We start from the raw sequence: 21,785 nt of genomic DNA on the forward strand, positions 1-21,785 counted from the left end.
AATGTTTGTCTTAAGTAGGTGTCACTTCAGGATGCACACATTTAATTTTTCATAGAAAATGAACATTCATTTTACTTTCTTACCAAATCCAGAAGATACCTTTAATAAGATGCCATAAGAATAATAAAGCACACTGAAACTGATATAAAACCAAAACATAATTAGAAAATACAAATCTTTAATCATTCTAGTTTGCACCACTGTTTGTCTGTACTCCTCCTGCCGTCTCGTCTTTCTCCTCAGAGGGAGGGTAGACATAAACCACAGTCGACATGTGACAGCGCTGTTAGAGGTCTGATAACTGACATGCGAACGTGTGAACATGCAAATGACATCAAACTGCACAGAGGTAAACGTCAGGGTTAGTGACCTCCCTCAGAGGAAACCCTGCAGTCTGACAAATGTTCTTCCCTGCCTTTCTGTCACTAACTGTTACCTTTACTGTCTGCCTTTAACTCACTCTGAAATATCCTCATCCTTGTCTTTGCTTTTATTTCTCTTATTTCCCCAAAGGTGATATGCACTTAAACGAGCAGGCGTCCACATTTTCATTTCAGCAAACAGATTTACTGTCAATAACCATATAGCTACTTAATTCAGTCGGTTGTTTATGGAAGCTCATGGGAATAAGCATGACTCTAACATGTTAAATAATATTCATAGCTACATGCTCAGATTTGCTCTCGTATCTGCTTTTCCAGTTAGCATGAATATATGAATTCTCATTTGGAAACAAAACCAGTTGAGGCCCCAGTTGTGGAAAACAGGCAGAGTCAGGATGAAGACAAGAAAAAAATGTCCATAAGATGTAGTGCACACTTTCCAGTCAGCTTATTCCTAAAATGTTCTCAATCCATTACAAATAATCATTATTTATGAAATCTCCTGTGTATCATATTAAACCAGAGTTGACTATCATAAGAGAAGAAAAAGATCTCCCATTAGTTTAATGATATAAATGAACTGTATTCCAAATAAGAGGACGTTTTATGGTTACATTAATTCTCTGTGTGCCAAAAAGACCGCGTAAGAAAAAAAAAAAAAGTGCAGATTGAGGAGACCGTATTTATGCAACTCCAACAGACGGATAATATGTTCGAGTGGAAACCATAATTGATGCTTTTCCTTTCCTTTGAGATACTTGAACAACTTTTCAGATATGTAAAGTTGTTCAAGCTAAGGCTTAAAAATATATACTGTGAAGTAAATATTATATTGGAAATTACTTTTTAAATAATAAAGAGGCAAACTTTAATATAACTTCTTGTTAAACCTTTTGGTGGTATGTTCCTGCTAGTCATATTTTTCAGTCATGAGTCTTCGCTTCATGATTACAAATCCTGAAGCTACTAACTTGCTTTTGTGAGGTGAAATTACTCCCCTTCAGCAGAAGAGGCTGGTGATAATAATAAGGATAATAATAATTAAATTTTAATTAAAGTTAATTTCAGTGTCTGAAGCAGGATTTTTGAGTGTTCCCGCCCTCGATGTCTCGATGTTAGGTAACGCAGAGAAGTTGTTCTTTGAGTTGTGTAGGAAACAGCGAGCACTCTGGGGGTGGGACACGAGGGGAGGGAGTCTTTTAATTATCACAGCTGAGCGCGCAGCACAAACAGCACCACTGCACAGTCACTATGAAGAATACAATAGTATCTCATAGTGAACCTCACTGCTGCTTCTACGGCTGTATATCCTTTATAGAAAGCATTTAGGTGGGAGCTTCAAATTCCTGGAACACTTTTTTTGCATATTTGATTAAAAAAAACAAAAAACAAAAAAAACACAAGACTGCAGTCACCATATTTTGCCTTTGCCTGTTTTGCATGTTTGTTGGCTTTCTTTTGCCAGATAGTTCATGCTGACATTGCAGAGATCCAACTGTGTTTGTTATTTAAATAACTGTTCAAGCTGAAAGTCAAGTAATATCCGTTTCAGCTTCTCCAATCAAACAGACTTGCTACTCTTTGTTGCACCTGCCTCGGTTTTACACTAACAAATCTGTCTTGTTGCTTTGATTGTATTCATTTATTATGACAGTTGAAATAAATAAGTTAAATCAGGAAGCGCAGCAGCTTACCTTTTTAATACAATACAAACAGTCCAGGTTTTTGTCGGCAGCCTTATTAGAAATTCAATCCATGCAGGAACCATTACAGAGTTCAGGCACATTTAACTCACGTGAGTCTGCAAAAGCCTCAGGCACAGTGCCCCCTCTTACTTTAAAATAGCTCTTCATATTTCAAAAAGATTATTTCTTTTAAATTATCTCTTATAGCGACAAGTGTTCGCCTCACAATTAATGTGACACCACAGGCAGGTATTTCTGCTAATTTAGCCTTTCTGGTCCAAGGAGCTGTGCAGTACAATAATTAAGCCAGAGTTTAACACCGGATTCTGCCACATCCACTAAAAGGAATCGAGTGGTACGGTCACCCCAAGACAACCTAACAGAGCCCTTGGTCGGATCTTCAGATTGATATTAAATGGTTTCCCTGTGGTGCCACGAGCCAGCATTAATAAACAGGTCAGACTCTAAGAGAAGGTGTTGTGTTGCTGCTATGGATAAGTATAACATGAACCACATAAAGTTCACAGCGTGTCTATTGGAGTGGTAGATTTTATGTTAAAATGCTGAAAGTAAACTTCACACCAAGTCACACACATCGAGTTATCCTGAGCCACTTTTTTACCCTCATGATGCTCGATATTAGACGTTATGTAACGCTCCCTGATGCTCCATCTGTTCACCTCAGCTACTACTCTGGAAAAAGAGATGAATTTACTCATGCATGCACCTTAAAAGTACTTACAGTGGCTTCCTGTTTGCAAAGACACAAAAGAACACATGCCCAAGGGAATGAAGATGAAGTGGAGGAGGAGGAGTCAAAAGTTTGAATTTGAACCCCCCCACTCCTGATCAGCTGTTCTCGCCTCAACACTCGGCCACGCTTCAGTTCAGGCATCAGCCTCACATCTCCAGAACAGATGTGATTTATCAGGGCACGTCTCTCCAGCAGTCCACCCACCTCTGTACCCTCCTAGATTCACCTCTGTCAGAGCCACAACTCTGGGGTTGATATTCACAACCAGTGAAATTCAGAGGATATGCAATAACTGAAGTTCAGTGAGGGAAAAAAAAAAAAAAGCACTCTAAGGATATGAAGGGAAACACGTAGAGCACAAATATTCAATAATTTGTACAGTCCAAAGTGCAAATGTATGAACTCTACCTGTATAACTTTGGTAAAGCTACTGTTACTATTACAATATAAGTTGAATTTTCTGTTGAAAATTCAGCATTAAGCTCCAGACTGTGGGCAGCTGATGGTTAGTTTATATTTCTTCTATTTCTAAATAATTGCAGCATAATGAGTTGATATCAGGAGTATTTGTAATAGATCAATAGTAACCTTTGAGCCCATCTGTAGGAGCAAGAATTCTGGCTGGGTTGTGGAAGGTCAAATACTTATATTGCTCAATCACTTACTAATCAATTTATAACTTTTATGCATGTTTTTTCTGGATTTTTGGCTGATATTTCATCTCCATTGCTTAAAATAAAATACCATTAAAAGACTGTTTCAATGTAAGTGAGCAAACTTAATTCAGCAGGGAATCAACTAATTATTTCCCTTAAGGTTGGTTTAATAAGAGGGGACATCCCATTACCAAAACTACTACTTTCTGTAGATAATGTCTAATGTCTGCAATCTAATGTCTGCATTGATTTTGCCCTCTATGCTCTCATTCCTCTATATATAAAAAAAAAAAAAAAAGAAATCTTAAAGAATTTTTTTATGTGCATTTGCTTCATTTAGAAAACGGGTAAAAACATACTAGCTCTACCAGATATTCAGTGGAAGGAGTTTGTAATGTAGATAAAAGATTGAAAAATAAATAGGAAATCTTGAGGAGGCTACAGAGAGCGATGAAAGTCATTTTCCTTCACTCTTTGGAACAAAGACCTCAAAGGTGCTGTGATGCTGTGAGTTAATCACCCATGTGCAACAACCTTCATTAGTATCTCTGAGAGTCGGTGAACAAAAGCTCAAGCAAAATGAACCCTCCACTCCTTTCCAAGTATCTGATTTATTTTTATGAGTCACGAAACTACTTAAACTATTGAGTGATTCAAAAGTGGGACGTGAGAGATCAAAAACAAAAATGCTTCAAAAATTAGTTAGTAAATCATTTTTTAGAATTATTTAGTCAATATTTTTGATTATAAAATAATACAATTCATTTTTGATTAATACTTTGGTACACTTTTCAGTGTAAACATAAAACTGTATTAAACTTTGGTTTACACTTTATAGCATTAATAATAAAAATAATAATAATAATACACTAATAAACAACAGCGTTCAAACACCTGAGAATACTACAGACTAACAAATGTGATTTAAGCTGAATCCATGGAAACAAACTGCCTCAAAACCTCACAAACCTCGTTGTCAAAGCAAGCCTGGAATGCTCAATGTTCTCAGTGTATTATGGCTCACAATTTGGCAGTGGAACTGAGGTAAGCTGAATAAGGAGGGTTCTCAGGGCTCAGGGCCAATCACAGCTCTTTTATGCAGCTAGCGAGCACAAGGAAAGAAAGCACAAATGCACAATTAATTCATTCACAGTTTATGTCACATGTTCAAAACCAGTGGAGAATTTGGCTACCTAAAGTCATACTCCATTAGATAAGTGCTGCATACTAACCACAGCTGGGCACTAAAGCAATAAAGATAATTGTCACTAAATAACTTTTTCCTCAATAGGAACCTGAAATACAAACAATATCATGTCTGTAGAACTTATTCTGTCCATTTTTGACAGACATGTCTTGTATTCAGGTTTACTTCTGCAATTCTCTGACATGCATTTAGACTTATCCTGCTGGAGTATAAAACATTCTCCATAACCACACTACCAAAAAGGTGGAGCATGACTACAGAAAAAAGAGGTAGTTCAATTCCAGAGTATGCACCCACACACCGGTAAAACACAGTGTTTACTGGGAGTCTAATACATTTCTGTTAATGCCATGATCCTCAAACTGGGACTCATCAGTAATAAGTCTTTTTTTCCCGTCATCTGCTGTGAAATACTGGTGTTCCTTAGCCCATCACAACATTTGACCTTATTTCCTTCTTTTGTGGTTTAGAGGTTGTATCTGATCATCTCAGAAAACTAGGCATGCTTTACTTAATCCTTGTGCAGATATAAAGCTTTCTATATGTATTTAACAAATGCTTTACATGCAGTGAAGTTGCTGTTCTCTCTTTTCCAAAGCTTTATGTATCGATTTCATGATGGTGTAGTCATTTTTTATCTGACTAATCATGCTTTGGATGCAACTGATCCAGTTTTTGTAAAGTGCTTTATAGTGCAACGCACTGCATGTTTCACTTTAACTAGTCATGATTTGATGCCTCTCTTGGCTCAAAACAACACTTTATCTTCTGACACTTTCCCTTACATTCAATGTCACATTTCTCACTATCACAGTGCTAAGAAATCTTTTGCAGAAAACTTGAGAGAAATAACCGATGAACAACAGCTGTAGGTTGAATTAGTTATCTGGGTGTCTTCTGAAGTCATGCATTAGTGGAAAGAAAGCTTAAGGAAATGTGACAGCTTCTATAAAAGAGTTCATGTGAGTGTCAATGGTGCTTAATTGCTTGAGTAGTGCAAATATAGATTTATTTATTTTATTTACATCAAGTCATGACAGAATCTCAATGTGGCCTCAGATTCTACAGTTTTAAAAGGACACATTTACTTTTAGGGCTTTGTTGTATATACTTTAGTTGCAACCTTACAAGTCTTCATACTTGCCTTTCTTGGGTTGTTACTTCTTTTTTTTTTTTTCTTTGCACATCGCTGCCACCAACTGCCAATTACTGGAAGAGAATAAAAGCTTTTTTGCTAATATTTGGGCATTTAAAAAACAGAAGCCTCCGGGTCAGCATCTCCCTTGGCAGCAATATTAGATAGCAGGCATTGCTACTGTAATAGATGAACTAAAGCTTTGCAGTGCAGTGATAATTAGAGCATGTCATAGTTCTTATTAGCCTACAGACACATGACACACCATCATGTTTGTGACAAGCCAACATATTTTTATTACAGTGATAGATTCAATTAAGACCCCTGTTGAGTTCTAAACGGTGCCTGTCAGAAAGTAAAAAACAAACAAACTTGAATTTCTGATTTTTGTATCGATAGTTTTGAACAATGCTATAAGTGTAGAGGTGAAACAAACACAAAAATGTACTGTACATAATAGTTTTAGTTCAGGGTTCAAAGATCCAAGTGCGTCTTTTTAAAATGTGTATTTTAATTTTTAAAAATCTTTCAAACCGGCATAACTGTTTCAAGACAAGAAAGGAGATGGTTGTAAATATTGGTCCGAGTCTGCAGATGCTCATGTCAGAAAAATAAATCAGCATACTAGCAACATGTTGGATTATTGTCAAGACTTGAGCCGTTTTCAGATCTCATTTTTCCAACCTGGTCCTCTGTGAGATGATACTGTCCCTTCTGCAAGCAACTAATCAGTGTTTAGACATGTACACCATACAGATTTATTTCCCCTGAGCACACCTGCATTACCTATGAGAGTATGACATGCACAGTCCTATTTGCAGAAAAGATAAGTCATTACCATCCTATGTTCTCACACAAGTCTCTTGTGTAACAAGTTGAAGCCTGAGGTGTCATTTTGTTCAACTGAGTCATGAGGATGAAAACGGCACTCTAATGTTCGCCAGAGGCAGCTTCTCAAATGCATGCGCATGCAGTCATGTTCGTCCCTTAATCCCATGTATTACAATGGCATGTCAGCAAAGCAACATGCAAATAAATAACTGCGCATTCTTCATTGTGTAATTCTCTATTCAAACTGACTACATCCACACAAAACTGAAGAACAAAGCGTGGGCTGCGGTCTGCACTGACAAAGCCCGAGTGAAACGGTGTGTCTGAACTCTTCCCCACTCCACCGTGGGAGTGGGTGAGGAGCAGGGGTGATGCAAGCTCAGGCAGTGGCAAATTCTCATTTCCCTGCTTCAAAAAGCCAGCAGCTCTGTAGTGTTTTGTGCCCTGCCAGTCGAGGCTTTCCCTCTGCTCCACTGGTGAATACAACCTGACCCAGAATCCACTGCGGGGGAGCTGCAAGCGCAGACTGCAGGGATCGCCTTCTGTTCAGTCTCTGCTTTCATGTGGAAGTGAGAGTGGGCACTTGTCTATGGTAGTAGCTGGGTGGGTGTAGGGTTTCAATGTGATACTCGCGACAAGTATAATTAAAGCAGTAGGATAATTAGGCCTGCAAAAGTCTGTCATTCCCATTTTTACTTCTCTTTGACTATTTCACTCACAGATAGGGATGGGTACCGGTATCCGGAGCCATTATGGCACATTTTGGTGCTTTTTTTTTTTCCTGAGATGTCATACACTTTGGATTCTAGCCAATCATTTTACCTTTCCAAGGATAGTAGGCGGGCCCAGGTATGTACGTTCTTTTAAAGCAGAGCGACAGATTAAAAATGCCCAAGGTGAAGCGGTCAAAAGTCTGGCTGTACTTCACAGCAAAAGATGCAAACTCAGCAGCCTGCAACAAGTGCTTTAAGGTGATACTGTGCAAAGGAGGTAACACCTCGAATCTGATGAAACACCTGGCGACGTATAGCGTTTTTTTTTTTTTAAATTAATGCATGTAAGGTGAACTAGCAAAGACCGTCGTAGTTACATGCGGCTGTCTTCTTGTTTGATGGCAGATACTCCCTTCACCCTGGCCAAAAAGGCTAAAGCTAAACATGAGAGGTTTTTGGACAAAGTTTGTGTTTTCTATTCTTTAAGCACCGGTTCGAGCACCGGTTCGAGCACCGGCACCGTTTCAAAAGTACCGGTATCGGATAAAACCTAAACGATACCCATTCCTACTCACAGATACGGTCTACATCACCACCCTCCGTCCTTTCACTTGTCTTACTTCCAGTGCTCTGTCATACTCACTCACTATTCACCACTAAGTACAAACTGGACCCCTTACCAATCAGTAATATTTGAATAACACAACTATAATGAAGAAAAATGCTTCATTTGCACATCTTAATGTTCCTGTTTATCAAGTCTGACTATTTTGCACAGCATGTGTTGTTCTTTAGGTGATTAACTCCGTCTCACTGCCAGCCCTCAGTGGTTTCACCAGACACAGAAAAATATGATGCTTTTGGTGATTCCCCCTTTTATTGCAGAAAACACGCTGAGAACTGACAGCCACAAAAAAAAAAAACCAAAAAAAACAAACAAACACATTTTTGACTAATAATTAATTGTCTTTATGAAATTGCTTGTAAGAGAGATCTTACAAGCAATTAGCAATTAGCCTCAATAAAAGGATTTAGTAATAATGAAGTGCTAATTCACAACAACAACGATCTCAGAAGAGTTTTATATTGTAAAGGCTCTATAATATTAAGAAGAAAATCCCAACAATAAGAAAATCTCCTATGAATGAGCACTTGGAAACAGTGGGAAGGAAGAAATTCCTAAATTTTGCATCATAGTTATTACCACTTTCACCATTTTTTGGAGTATGAAGTGATTTCTTGGCTGGAGTGCCAAGTTAGCTAGTAAGGAAAGTGAATCCAAAGCAATATTTCACATAAAGCTGCATTATAAACTAAAAAAAAGTAGGGAGACTTGTGCTTGATATATTATTTCTTTGTTATAACAACGCTTCTTGGAAATATATTTTATACATTGGAAAGCCTGTTTATTTCCCCCTAAACTGTGCCACATTTGTAAGGAAAATGCATTTGAAAAAATGATAAATAAAAATATAAGTAGTTTTCATGCCCTTCCAGGAAATAGCTGGAAATAGCATAAAAGTTGTAAATTTTTGCATGTCAATAAGTGAGATAAGTATTTAATCCCTTATAACCTGCAAACAGATTGCCATCTCCTGACTTCAATTTGTAATGTGAATAAAGTTTGTCCCCAGAGTTAATTTTTCCCATTAAGTCCTCTCACTCTTTAGTTTTGCCCACCACCATGGGCAAGACTAAAGAGCTGTCAAAGGAGGAGGGACCATGCGCTTACCTGCTGCTCTCTGGCAGGTAGCTCCATGCCCTCCTGGGTTTTAATTGCACCTTAGAACACACATGCATCAACACTACAATGAGCGGGCGGAGGGAGGTTTGGAGTCTTCTCTCACCCCCGTTCTCTGCGGCCTGCTGGAGCGGGGGGGCTAGGAGGAGTTGGCCGTCCGACTGCGGTCTGGAGTGTGGGGCCTCCCTGCTGCTGCGGAGTCGGGGCGGTCTGCCTCTCCCCACCGCAGGGAAAAGGGTAACACCACCTGGGTCTGGGTGCAGTTCCCCCCTCCAGGGGCAAGGGTACCTAGACCCGGTTCGTGGAGTACGCTTGGGGAGTGTGACCGTGTGTACAGCGTCTCTTTATGTCTGTCTCCATGTTGGTTGAGTGTGGAGTAAGTGCCTATGAGAGCATGAGGGTGGGAATGGATGTTTGTGTCTGTGTGTGCCTGTATGTCTGTGTCTATATGTCAGGTTGGGTATCAGACGCCACCTCTCTGGGGACATCTCAGGCCCTCCAAGGTTTGGAGGCCTATCTCCACCCACCACCACTTCCCCTGCCAGTGGCGGACTCCCTCAGGTGTCAGTGCGTTGGTGGTTCTTTGTGTCTGGGGGTGGGCGTCCGGGTACACACCGGCTCACTCCTTGGCGGCCGCTTATCGGGGCCTGGAGCCTGGGGCTCGCTCAGGCCACTTCGGAGGTGGGGTGCCCCCGGCCTCTCGGCCTGGGGCTCGGTCACTCAGGCACAGCTGGCTGCCGGCGGAGCTCACGGGCACGCCACTGCAACTCCCCCTGGCTTCTGCTCGGTGGCTGCTGAGTGAGCCCTCATCTGGGACTCTCCTCAGCTCTTTCTGGGACAGTGGCGCGGCTGCCCCTCTGTTGGTCTTCCTTGGTCTCTTGTGTTCTGGGGGCCTCTGGATGTCTGGAGTTTTGATCTCCTCCATACCTGCTTCATGCCCTGGAGGACGGGGCTGTGGCTCCCCACACTCCCTAGCAGATCGTTACATGGAGAAACCTTTGGAATGCAAGCATGCTGATCCACACAGGTATGCACACAGGTGTACACACGGGTATTCACAGACGCGGACTACAGCTTTCTTGGCTGCTGCCTCAAAGCACATTGTGCACCGTCTATCTTGCGTGCTGCACAATATCGTTTATTATTTAGTATCTACTGATATCTACTGCTAGCTAGTTTGTGATGGTGCCGGTTTTTTTTATTATGTTGCTCTTTGTTGTTTGCTTTCTCTTCTGTTTTTTTTCTCCATACATGTGACCCAGGTGTTTTGTTTTTTTTGTTTTTTTGTTTTTTTTTCCTTTCTTCCCCCCCTTCTCACCGTCTCTTCTCCCCTTTGGTTTTCTCTCTCTCCCTTTCTTTCTTTCATTCTTTCTCCCTGTCCTATCCCCCAGTCATGTCTGTCCCGTTTGTAGCAACTGAAAATAAAATAAATTCATAATTATAATAAAGGTCAATCAAATGGACCAATATGGCAAGGCCATGATGATCCACTTGGTAAAATAAATCCGCTTGGCATCTTTCTTGGCCTTAAGACAACAATTCTGATGGCTAAAGATCCAAACGGGACACAAAAGAGCTGTCAAAGGACATCGGGGACAAGACTATAGACCAGCACCAGATGAGAACGAACTACAAGACAATCAGGAACAACTTTGGTGAGATCTGTGTTAGCAACAGAGTTATGTCATTTTATGGGGGGGGGGGTTCAGAGTGTAATTTATTTCTGCTGTAAAGTTGGACATTTTAATATGGGGATCAGCCACAAGTGCAGTTTTATTTCTAAGATCAGAGAGATCTCCTCATCTAATAAATGCATGTAAAATATTCACACAGCCCAAAACAGAACTAAAAATGTGAGCTTTGAGTGTCGTAAAATTTAGTCTTTTTAAATTTTCTCTCTTCATGCTCGGGATTATTAAATTTGATCCTTTGACGTGCATGCAGGAAAAACACTTGACATGTTGCATTCATACCTAACGTGTATGTAACCTGCATGGAAAACTTGAGTTGTAAGTAACAGATTAACAAATACTTAGTAGAAATTTTTCATTTGCACTGCTAAGCTTTAGCTGCTGATAAGCAAGTAGTTTATATACAGAAAATCTTTCCAAAAAACTTTTCATTTAGGTTACTTTTACATTTGCTAATATATTCCAATTCACTTGCACCTTTCGTGCATCACTGTCTATGAACGTTGCTTTGTTGACTACAAAAACATTTGGAACGAAGGAGAGCTTCAACTCAGCCTTTGAGAGTTTTCATAACATCCCAGGGCCAATTAGGAAAGTTCTGCAGCAACAAAGCTGAGATGAAACCTTCTTCCATCATATGTATGCTTAGCATTACTAATGAGTGCCACTCTAAAAATGTTAGTGGAAAAGCTCCAAAACACATGAACAGCATTCCACAGAACCCCCTACAGCTGATTTATGATGTGAGACTCAGAGATAACTGAACAACAAAAGTCTCCAAATGACTTTTTTCCTTTACATTAATATTTTAATGTTAATATTTTGACTGCAGTTTAAGAACAGCTGCATGCACAGAGGGAGCCCGCAATAACTGCACGGGAAAACCATGAGACACAAAGCAATCAAAAAGATCCTTTTATAAATATGCAGGTGCATACTAAATGAGCATGGCACGAGTTTCTTGTGGAACTGTGTGTTTTAATGTGTGCTGGTAAACAGTGACTGTGACTCATTTGGCCCTGGGTGGCCCTGTCAGGCCTCTTTTCTTGCCACTGACTGAATGCTGCTGGTTCTGTAAACATAGACAAATGTATCCTACAGGAGTGCCGCCCTGCAGCTCCCCCATGCCTCAAACTAATGAATTTTTAAAGACAGCATCAATCAAACTGCAGGCCAGATCAATAGACCATAGAGTGGATTTCGTCAGCACTGCGGAGAAAGGTTTTTGGTATAAACATTGTTTCCACTGTCAAGCGACAAGCACCCTTTCACTTCAGCCAAGCTCCACAGTTACCAAGGCAGTCAACCAAGAGTATAGCAACAGGACTAAGGCTGCTCTGTCCAGTAATAGAATCTTATTAAAGAGCTTAAGTGCTTATGATGGCAGGGTGTCTTCTACACAGTACTGTTTGTCTGGCAACATGGTTAATTAGGACATCTGATATCCACTCAGTCAGACCTTCACCACAGTAGCTATTGACCATCATCCATTTCATTTAATTAGAATTACAGCTGAGCCTGGGCCTGTCCAGCAGTGTCATTAACTAGCAGCGTACCAGCAGCGATTTACCAAGAAATCAATACACATTTATTTGGATGATTTGAGTATTTGGTACAAACTGAGCTACCACACACAGAACATTGCCAGTGTTTTTATTTTCTTTTAAGTCACAGATGGTAAACTGTACTTGTGGCTACAGATGCAATAAATGGGTGGAAAAATATGAGACAAAGATATAAAACTTCCAACATACACAAGTGGAAAAGGCATGTAAACCTTCAGTGATAAATGTGAAGGTAAAATTAGGATTAAGCGTTTTCAGTGGAATGTCAGTGACGTGTGAGTGGGTGCCCTGCTTTTAAGTAGATAACACCGATCTATTTAAAAAAAAAAAAATGTCCAATCTTCACAACACATATCTAATGATGTGGCATGTCACTTCAGAAAGTGGCTTGTTTTTGTTAGGCTGGAAAAGGTTATACAACCATAACGAAAGAGTCTCGACCAATTTGCAATCAGACTGTGCACAAATGAAAGAAGTTAAAGTCCTTTGTTAACCTCCACAGAAGTGGTCGGCGAACAAATATGACTTCAAGAGCAGGGCTTGCAGCAGTCTGGGAGATCACAAAGGAACCCAGGACAGCTTCAAAGCAACTAAAAGCCTCTCTAACATTGTATAATTCCAGGAGACTGCTGTCCATCTGCAGATTTCTAAAGATTTCCCTTTTAAGAGCCAGATTGTTTGAGCAATATTTTCTTTTAAAATTGAGGCTAAAACACAACTTTTTAGGTTTAAATGAGAAGCAGTGAAAGGAAAACACTGCAGTCTAGTAGCGTTTTCCTTCTTTGAAACCATCCCGTAAGTGGCTTTCTTATGATTTGTTTATGTGCTGATGCATGCATGCATGAGCCAGCACTACCTGCCATCACTCAATTTTGAATTAAACCAGCAAATTATAAGGAAAAATGAACAACTTAAAGGTAATGCAAGTTGTGCTATAACAACACAAATCACACAAGCTATTCCACTAAAAAATGGTTACGGCAGAATAAAGTTGATGTTTTGGAAAGGTTACAAATGCTGTAAGAAAGTCTGAAACAAGCAGCTCAAATCCCTCCTATCTGATGTGCAGGAATAATAGACAGTTACAGGAAATGCTGAGCAGCAATTTTGGTATAACAACTCAGTTCTGCCATATAGTGAATGCAAAGGTTCACATACAGAGTTATAATACTGTAGCATACTTCTCCTTAAGGAATTAAAAGTCTCCAAAGTTGTTTTTTACCCCCATTTATTAAACTGGGTTCTATTTTTCAGGATAAATTCCAGTTACATATTTTACTTATTAAAGCATATGATGTCCACAAATGTCAGCAGTTCCTATATCCAACCTACTTTCATGAATACTAAACAGATGGTAATGCTATTAAGTTGGTAAAGAAATCTCACGCAGGCCTAGCTGCCAACTTTTAAATGTTGACTGGCAATACAAGTGATTTTGAATTTTCCAATATTTTTTTCATCTTCTTACTCCTTATATTTCACAAAGCTTTAATGTATTCATACTGGATAATTATGGTTATTACTAGTCTAGTCTAAGCAATCTAGTTTAAAAGCATGGTACCAATTTCGGGTTAACTCTGCATTATGTTAATTTATCCATCCGTGCAGGTCCATCCACTCTAACTTCCTATATGAATAGTAAAGTAGTGGATCTATCAATTTAAAGTCTTGGCTTTCTCATCTTCTCACTCTCCCTTCGGGTTTTGGGAAGCAAGAAATTGCTTAAAGATTAAGGACAGAATCTAAGCAGGAAGCAATTTCTCAGCTCTCTGGTGCAGTGATAAGAAATCGAGACGGGAGTAATCCCTTATATCAAATTTGATTCAATTTAATACAATTAGATGTAAATGTTGGGAGGAATACAAAAGAGGCAATATCATTATAAAAGATAAATGGACAGAGACGTGCAGTTAGAAAATGAAGTGAAATGAGAAAGAAAGTAAGTAGAAATATTCATTTGTTAGTTGTATTACTTTTCAGTCATAGTGTCTATTAAAAAGCAAAAGTAAACTGCTGAGGAATTGGAAATATGGAAAATGTACACAGAGCTCACAGAAATAACGGGCTAATTGGGGAACACAGTAGACAGATGTCTTAATAAAAACACACAGTTCTGCCTGCAAGCTGGAAATCCCATGTGAAGTCAGGAGGAACAAAGGACAGGGTCAAAGCACGTGGACGGTTCAAAAAGCTGGAGGCTCTATACGACGCTAAACAAAGAACAATTTCCAGGACGCCCTTGTCCTATAATTTCCCTGCCTTTAATAAAAAACATATTTGAGATATTCCAAGTCTGCAGTGACTTGATCTCGACTCTGATTTCAAAATTACATTTCAGCCTTTTGCCTCTGGCTCACAGAAACTGCATTCCCCATGATAATGTTTATTAAGAAAAAAGAAACTCACAAAGACCACAGTCGGGTGAAGATCTAAAGAAACCTCCTCTGATAAATGACTTACGTTGTATGTAAGCTTTACAAATGTGAAGTGAATTTTCTGCTGGTTACGTCGAATTACAGCAGGCTTCGCCTCAGATGAGTGAGCAGAGCGTAAAAACTGAATGTCTGCAGAGGCAGGACCACATTAACCATCTGAAATGAGTAGTTCTACTACTGTAACGTGGATTTAAACACAGCACCAGAGTTTCTGTATGCATCTTTTAAAACTTATATACAGTGTGCATTTAAAGGAGACACGTGACTGATGACATCAATCATTAAATGGTCCTCAAAAAGGATTTTCGGGTCAATTTTCATAACTAAAATGTAACATTAATTCAATATACATGTTTCATGTAGTGCTATCCATCTATTATAATGCTGATTGTGTGGTGGCACAGGCCCATGTTAATTAGTGGACTTGCCTTTTCTTTCCTCTTTTATTTCTTCATACAAGTCTTTCAAGTTGTTTTTATGTTTGAAATGGGTAAATGCAGAGAACAATTAGATAACTAAACTAAACATTTTTCTAAAAATATAATATAAAATAAAATACTAATGCCAAAATGCCAATCACTAATCATTTTGGTCCTCAGACAAAGCAAGGGGTCAATTTAGGTCTGGTGGGTCACCGGTTTGTAATACACGAGCAGAAAACCTGCAGAGTGCACAAAATCAGAACCTCCACTAAACACAAAATGATCATAATTAATACACCTGTGCTTTCCTTCTATGAGACGATAAATTGTCTATTATTGTATTCTCTCACATTAAATGTGACTCAGTGCCTTTAATATTATTGCACAAATATACAATAAAAAACTGAATTCTCCTTTTTAAAGTAGATTTTAGCTCAGCCTAAAAAGAAGCAAAGAGACAGTAGGCTCAGAGAGCAGCAGCGCAATAAAGAAAATAGCTGGTTTCACTCTAAAATGATCATCTACACACATATCACACTGGCATCAAACTATTAAGATAGATGTCATTTATGATGGCAACAAGCATTTACAATTTACTTTATTTAGGTGCACCTGTTTAACTAGTAGGAAAGATGAGAAAGCAGAAAAGCCATGATCACTGGTGTCAGACGGACTGGTTTGAGCATTTTAGAAACTATTGATCTGCTTGGCATGCAGACTGGAGGAGCCAGGGATCGAACCAATAACCTTCCAATCAGTAGATGACCTGCTCTGCCTCCTGAGCTACATCTTCTGATAGCTTCTTCCAACAGGACAAAACATCATGTCACAAGGCTCAAATCATCTCAAACTGGTTTCCTGGACATGACAGTGAGTTCACTGCACGCCACTGTACACAGTCACCAGATCGCAATCCGGTAGAGCACCTTTTTGATGTGGGGGAATGGCATTTACATCATGGATATGCAGCCAACAAATATGCAGCAACTATGTGATGCTATCATGTCAATATGGACCAAAATGTCTGAAGAATCGTCAGCTTGTTGGCTCTATCCCGTTTAAAAAAAATACAAAATAAAACAACTATCATTTACACAGTGCAGAAGACAGAGTTGAGAGTTAAATAGTGCCATTTTGCATTATGCATTAGATATGTAAACAGTTTTCTACTATAAGTGCCACCTCTCACACTCCTGGCTTTCCTGTGCCTTGCTAAAATTTAGGATGCTTCAAACCCATTTTTCCCCTTTTAAATGTAGGGAAGACACCATGCTTATATTAACTGCCCTGTGCACAGATTCAGTAGCTGAGACACACATGCACACACACACACACCAATCCAATCATTTCTACTGTGAGGATATTTTCATTTTCACGTTTGTAAAAGTACACCCTAAAAGCTGTTAAGCACACTAATATAGACTCTGGTCTCTCTAATCAATAAAGACTAAATATGACAAAAGGCAACCTGGTAACATTGAAGGCACATTTTATTGAACCAAAATTTCCTTGAGGGACTTATTGCACAATTACTGTGGTGTTGTTAGACAAATCATCATTACACATGGACAGAATTTTCGATGTTTGTGAAACCTTATATCAATAGAAGCCTTTATAGAAATGACCCTCTCTCAAATATGCCAGGCCTCGTTTATTCCTGAGCCAGTTTGTTCAAATGAATCTCCTAAAAAAAGAACCTTTATTCTGGTGGTATGCCTTTACAAGATGGCAATTCACATTTTTAGTATTTAAGGTCAGGTCACATGATGGTATTTCGAATACATGTAATCTACAAATACTAGAATTATGCAGTACCCTAAAATCACCCTTTAATCTGCAGCAAAAGCAACAAAACACTTGCCTTTTTTCTCTGTTTGCCTGCCAAAAAAGGGATTTCTGCACTACTGAGGAGACTAGGATGAGCACAATAAAGAAGCAGAGCCGTTTGGCTAAAAGCCTGCTCCATTCTGTGATTCTCAAGGACAATTCTATGTCCTATCCTCCACCGATTCCTGCACCCTTTATCTAAGCCCACCCTACCAAGCTCCATTGTGTTGTTCTCAGTTGCAGAGAACTTCCTGCAATTCCAGCTGCTTATAAATCAGAAAGCCATGTAAGCCTTTGGAGCAGCAGGGGCTGTAGATCCCTGGAGTAAAGCTGGGAACATTCAAGAAAAAAGTTTTTCTTTGGGTCTCTCTCTTTTTAAGTTCCTCGTCACAGAAAATTGTCTTTTTAAACATTTGAAAAGCTAAAAGAATTTTATAAGCAGCGCAGGTCTTATAAAATAGGGTCATTAAAGGCAAAGTATATCATATGGTAGCTCTGTGTGGAAATACTCGATATATAGATATATCAATTCCAGTGATTCAGTCACGCCCAGCCATAGTTTACATGATGAGCTGAAACATTCTGTTCAGTTCAGGAAGAAAACACAGCAAATAAAGATAAACCTTTATTCTGTTCTTGTTGTCCATATAACAAAGCCTTCCACCATTAATAACAGATATAGTGCCCTGGCACCAGGGACCTCTAGATCAAACTTATTCTTTATAATAAATTGTTATGACGAGGTAACTAAAGCTTGCTTTCTATTCAAGTTGAGCACTTCCTACTACAAATCTCATTTACCCAGAGCTTTTATCTATATTTTTCTAATGTGCACATACAAATGCATCAAAATGTAAAGTTGCATTCAGGGGGAGACTACGGGTTCAGTACTTCAACATGCAGACTGGAGACTTCACTATACAGACTGGAAGAGCTGGGGGATTGATCAACTGACCTTCCAATTGATAGATTACCCACTCTACCATCTGAGTCACAGCTGGAATTGAGGAACATAGAGGCCTGAACTACCTGCAACAGCAACTTCTGTATGAATGACACCAAATGTACCTTCTCTAAAGGAAAACATTGAGTCTGGCTTTGGTTTGAAAGTAGCTTAGGAGAACAAACAGTTCTGGTAACACCTGTTCAAGTCCCTGGGGAATTAGATACCATCCAAGCCTTTATATTTTTACAGTTTTTATTTTCAACACCAATAATGACTCTGATGTAATGTAACAGTCTGTCAGCACTGATAATCTTCTCGCAGTGGTCCTTAATTTCCTTGTAATCCTGTTTCAGTCTCTGCTTCACTGTATAGTGCATGAAGCAAAGATTTCTCCATTGTATATAAGCTCATTAAAGACTGGACTGACTTGCTTGTTTTTGTTGGAATGCATTTCACTGTTTGGGCTGTTTTTGCTTCTTTTTAAATGGCATTTATATGTTCAGGAAATTAATGTACACATATGTCTAGACCAATCACAGTACAGCTACATTATTCAACGACCCCGTTTGGCTGAACAAGCACAAACTCCACCGGAGTGTTCAGTGTGTGCTCCCAACTTGTTTTCACTGCCCCCAAGTGGCTGAAAAAAGTGCCCTGACACAAGCCCCTTCAAGGTGTACAGGCTCCATATTTTTCCCATGCAAGTAATTCACTAAATTGTTATAGGCACTACACAGAATTCGTGACTACTGGCTGAAATCAATAGACCATCTCATTCAACTGAAAGATCCACAAATCTTGTAACTTAAAATAAAAACTGCAAGCTGCAAATACATTCAATCCTCTTTGTATTGATGATAGAAGTGGAGTTGTTAAGGACTTCTTTTTTTTTTTTTTGGCCAACATGTCTAATGTGTAATGATTCTTAAAATACATAAACTCATCTCATGTAACGAGCATTCTCAAACCACTTCAGGTCACTGGGACATTTGGGTTTGCACTTTACTCTTACCTTTTGCACAACATGTTTTGAAGTAAAGCCTCTCTTGTTGTATTTCTGCTTCCCCTGCATTTCTGATACAGATGGTGCTGTCATGCTTTCCTCCCAGCTTCAGAGTGCTGATAAAACAGAGAAAACAAAACTTTTTTTCCTTAAATCTGGGAACCAATACCACCCCCGCTAAACACACAAGACAGGCATAGAGAATACAATAGGGGGTAGACTGGACAATAACATTTTCCATTATATTGCTGGAGGTGCTTGTAACATTTTTTTCATCTTTATTTCCAAGCAAACACATTCTCATTTTCTGGCCCGAGCATGTTTGAAAGCAACGGCTCAATTCATATGGGAAAACATAAGGAAAAGTATTAGGTTTGAAAACATATAGAGAGAGCATTTGATTAAATCTAAAGGATGAAACGAAATTTTATATATCCGTTTATGAAAGCACTGAATTTAATTTGAATAAAATAATATAAAATAACCCTGCAAAAAATTGACAAAATAGATTTTCTGCTTAAACAACCGCACCTGCAAGGGAGGCTGATGGAAACATATTTGTATAGCCGCTCTTTCAGCAGCAGGCATCAAACACAAAGACTGTTGTCAACCACTGATGATGAAAAATGTTTCCCAACGTTTCCGATTAGGAGACAGCGAGGAATAAATAAAAATCACCAGAGCGCTGCTCTAGATCCACAGATTCGCTAAGACCACCCTCAACCATCCATTACAGAAGACAGACGCCCTCCTCTCCACACGTGAACCCTTAATGACCCTCCATCCCCTGCCCGCAGAGCTGCACAGGGCCACAGGAGTCATGAAAGGGCACAGGGGCTGCAAAAGAAAGCACCTCCTCCTTCCATATCAATCAGCTGAAGGTGGATAATCGCCAGCTACTACCCTTCCTTTACATTTATGTTAAGGGTTCAAGGACAATACCAGAAAGACTAACACGGTGTTTCATTATCGTCAGGAATCGGCTCATGTTCTAAGGTGATAGTGAGGAGAAAAAAAACAAAAGAGTAGCAAGAGAACTGCACATTTTTTACAACCTCCTGCCGGCAGCAGGACTCTACAGCTGGTGCACCAGTTTGTTACAAGTTCAGGAAAAAAACATAGCAGATGGAGATTTCTGTTACGATACAGTCCATTGGTTCTGATTATGAACAGCAGGCAAACCTTCCCACATTTTGATAGCACAGTAATTGCTGTTTAAGATTCGAGATTTGAGAGGTAGCTTTAGAAAAATCAGTGAATGTCTTACTAGACAGAACCTTAGCCTCACAATATGTCCACAAGAGAGAGAAAAACGCTTAAATGCAGCTAAATGTAACCTTACACATGGTGCCACTTCAAAGCTGGCTGATAATGATCATAAAGTATTGCAAAGGTAAGAGTAAAGTTTGCTTTAACAGACATAAGTTGGAGTACTCTACTTCCATGAGAGAAAAGATAAGCAGCTGCCCTCAGGCAAGGTAGATGAATGAGCAGCACATACCGAACGACTTTTTGTGGTTGTGGCTTTGAGATGAAAAATATTTTAGTGAAACTAAGAAAATCGATACTGCGGCTCAGAGTCCAAAAATAAAAAGACTTATTTTAGCCAAAAGCTGGCCTAGTTCTCTCTTGCCAGTCAGTGAATTCACTACTGTGCAGGGATAAACTTCAAAGATGCAGCTATACCAGGATGCAGCACAAACACCTAATGATGCACGGCAGTGACTGACAGGATTGCTCAAACATAAAGCAGCTTTTACTGGCTCTATGCTGAGGTACTCTGCTTTTAATGTTAATTTCCAAATTCAGAATAATCATCTCTGCCAGTGGTATGGATCAGCTCCGATAAAGTAGAACACACAGTGGATGTAAGACATTAATATATGAGAAACACCACCAGACTGGAGTACCAGTGTTGGATTGAATGACAAAAAAAACACATGTTACAACTTTGCACAGGGGTCATGCCTCTTAAGGTTGTACTCTATTAATTATTCCCCAAGTCTGGGATGAGAAATGGCCCTCTACAACTTTAGTATGGACTGAAAGAGCTGCAAAAGTTGCAGGTAGATCATATCATCAGGGGATTTGTCATTTATCAGGGTATTGTGGATTCTTGAAAACTTTAAAGACTTAAGATCCACGTTGTCTTAAAAGTTTTAAATGCCATTCTTTAAAAACAGCCTTCTGGCTAAAATTGAGATCGTGCTGTTTCACGGGGAACTAATAAAGGAAATGTATTTATTCAACTCGATAAGGAGAAAGCACACCAATGACTCAATATTCAAAACTAGCTGTAATTAGATATTTAAAAAGAAAGATAATCCTTACATTTTATGATGATTTTAATAGTGAAATGTGTAACTGACCAAAAGTCAGACAAAACAGAACAAAGCAAAACGGACAGCAGTTTGACACGTAACGGCAAAAAGCTTTCACAAAACTCCTGTGGTTACATTAATTATGGCTTTAGTCTGCTGTTTGTTAAACAGAGCCACACTATGGCACATGTTTGCTTTTCCAGACGACTGACTGGAATGAAGCCGCTGCTAATTAATGCTATTAGTTCCACCTATGCTTCTCTGGCCATGAAAAACACAGCAAGGGTCTAAAATGCAGATACAGTGGTGAGCGAAGCTAGAGACTTATTTACAGAGCACATTTAAAACCAAAAACGGAAGCGCTGATCCTTTTTAACCCAAATAAAAGCCCACTGTGTAGAAGTGTTTAGTGTAAAAATATAAAGACTTGAAGCACGGCAACGGTTTAAAAACTTTAATTATGGAGAATA

The 21,785-nt window shown here is 39.2% G+C and overlaps 1 long non-coding RNA gene across 2 annotated transcripts in view; it reads right to left on the reverse strand.

Annotated features, from left to right (window-relative positions):
• The window catches only part of LOC120741769, a 102,600-nt gene that overhangs the window by 78,738 nt on the left and 2,077 nt on the right, over window positions 1-21,785 (reverse strand). For both annotated transcript variants that reach the window (XR_005697692.1, XR_005697691.1), the window contains exon 2: window positions 19,004-19,110. This is a non-coding gene — a long non-coding RNA (uncharacterized LOC120741769). The remainder of the gene's footprint in view (window positions 1-19,003; window positions 19,111-21,785) is intronic.

This window comes from Simochromis diagramma, unplaced genomic scaffold (genome assembly GCF_900408965.1).
Source record: "Simochromis diagramma unplaced genomic scaffold, fSimDia1.1 OVJJ01000321.1, whole genome shotgun sequence".
In the NCBI taxonomy this organism is placed as follows: Eukaryota; Metazoa; Chordata; class Actinopteri; order Cichliformes; family Cichlidae; genus Simochromis; species Simochromis diagramma.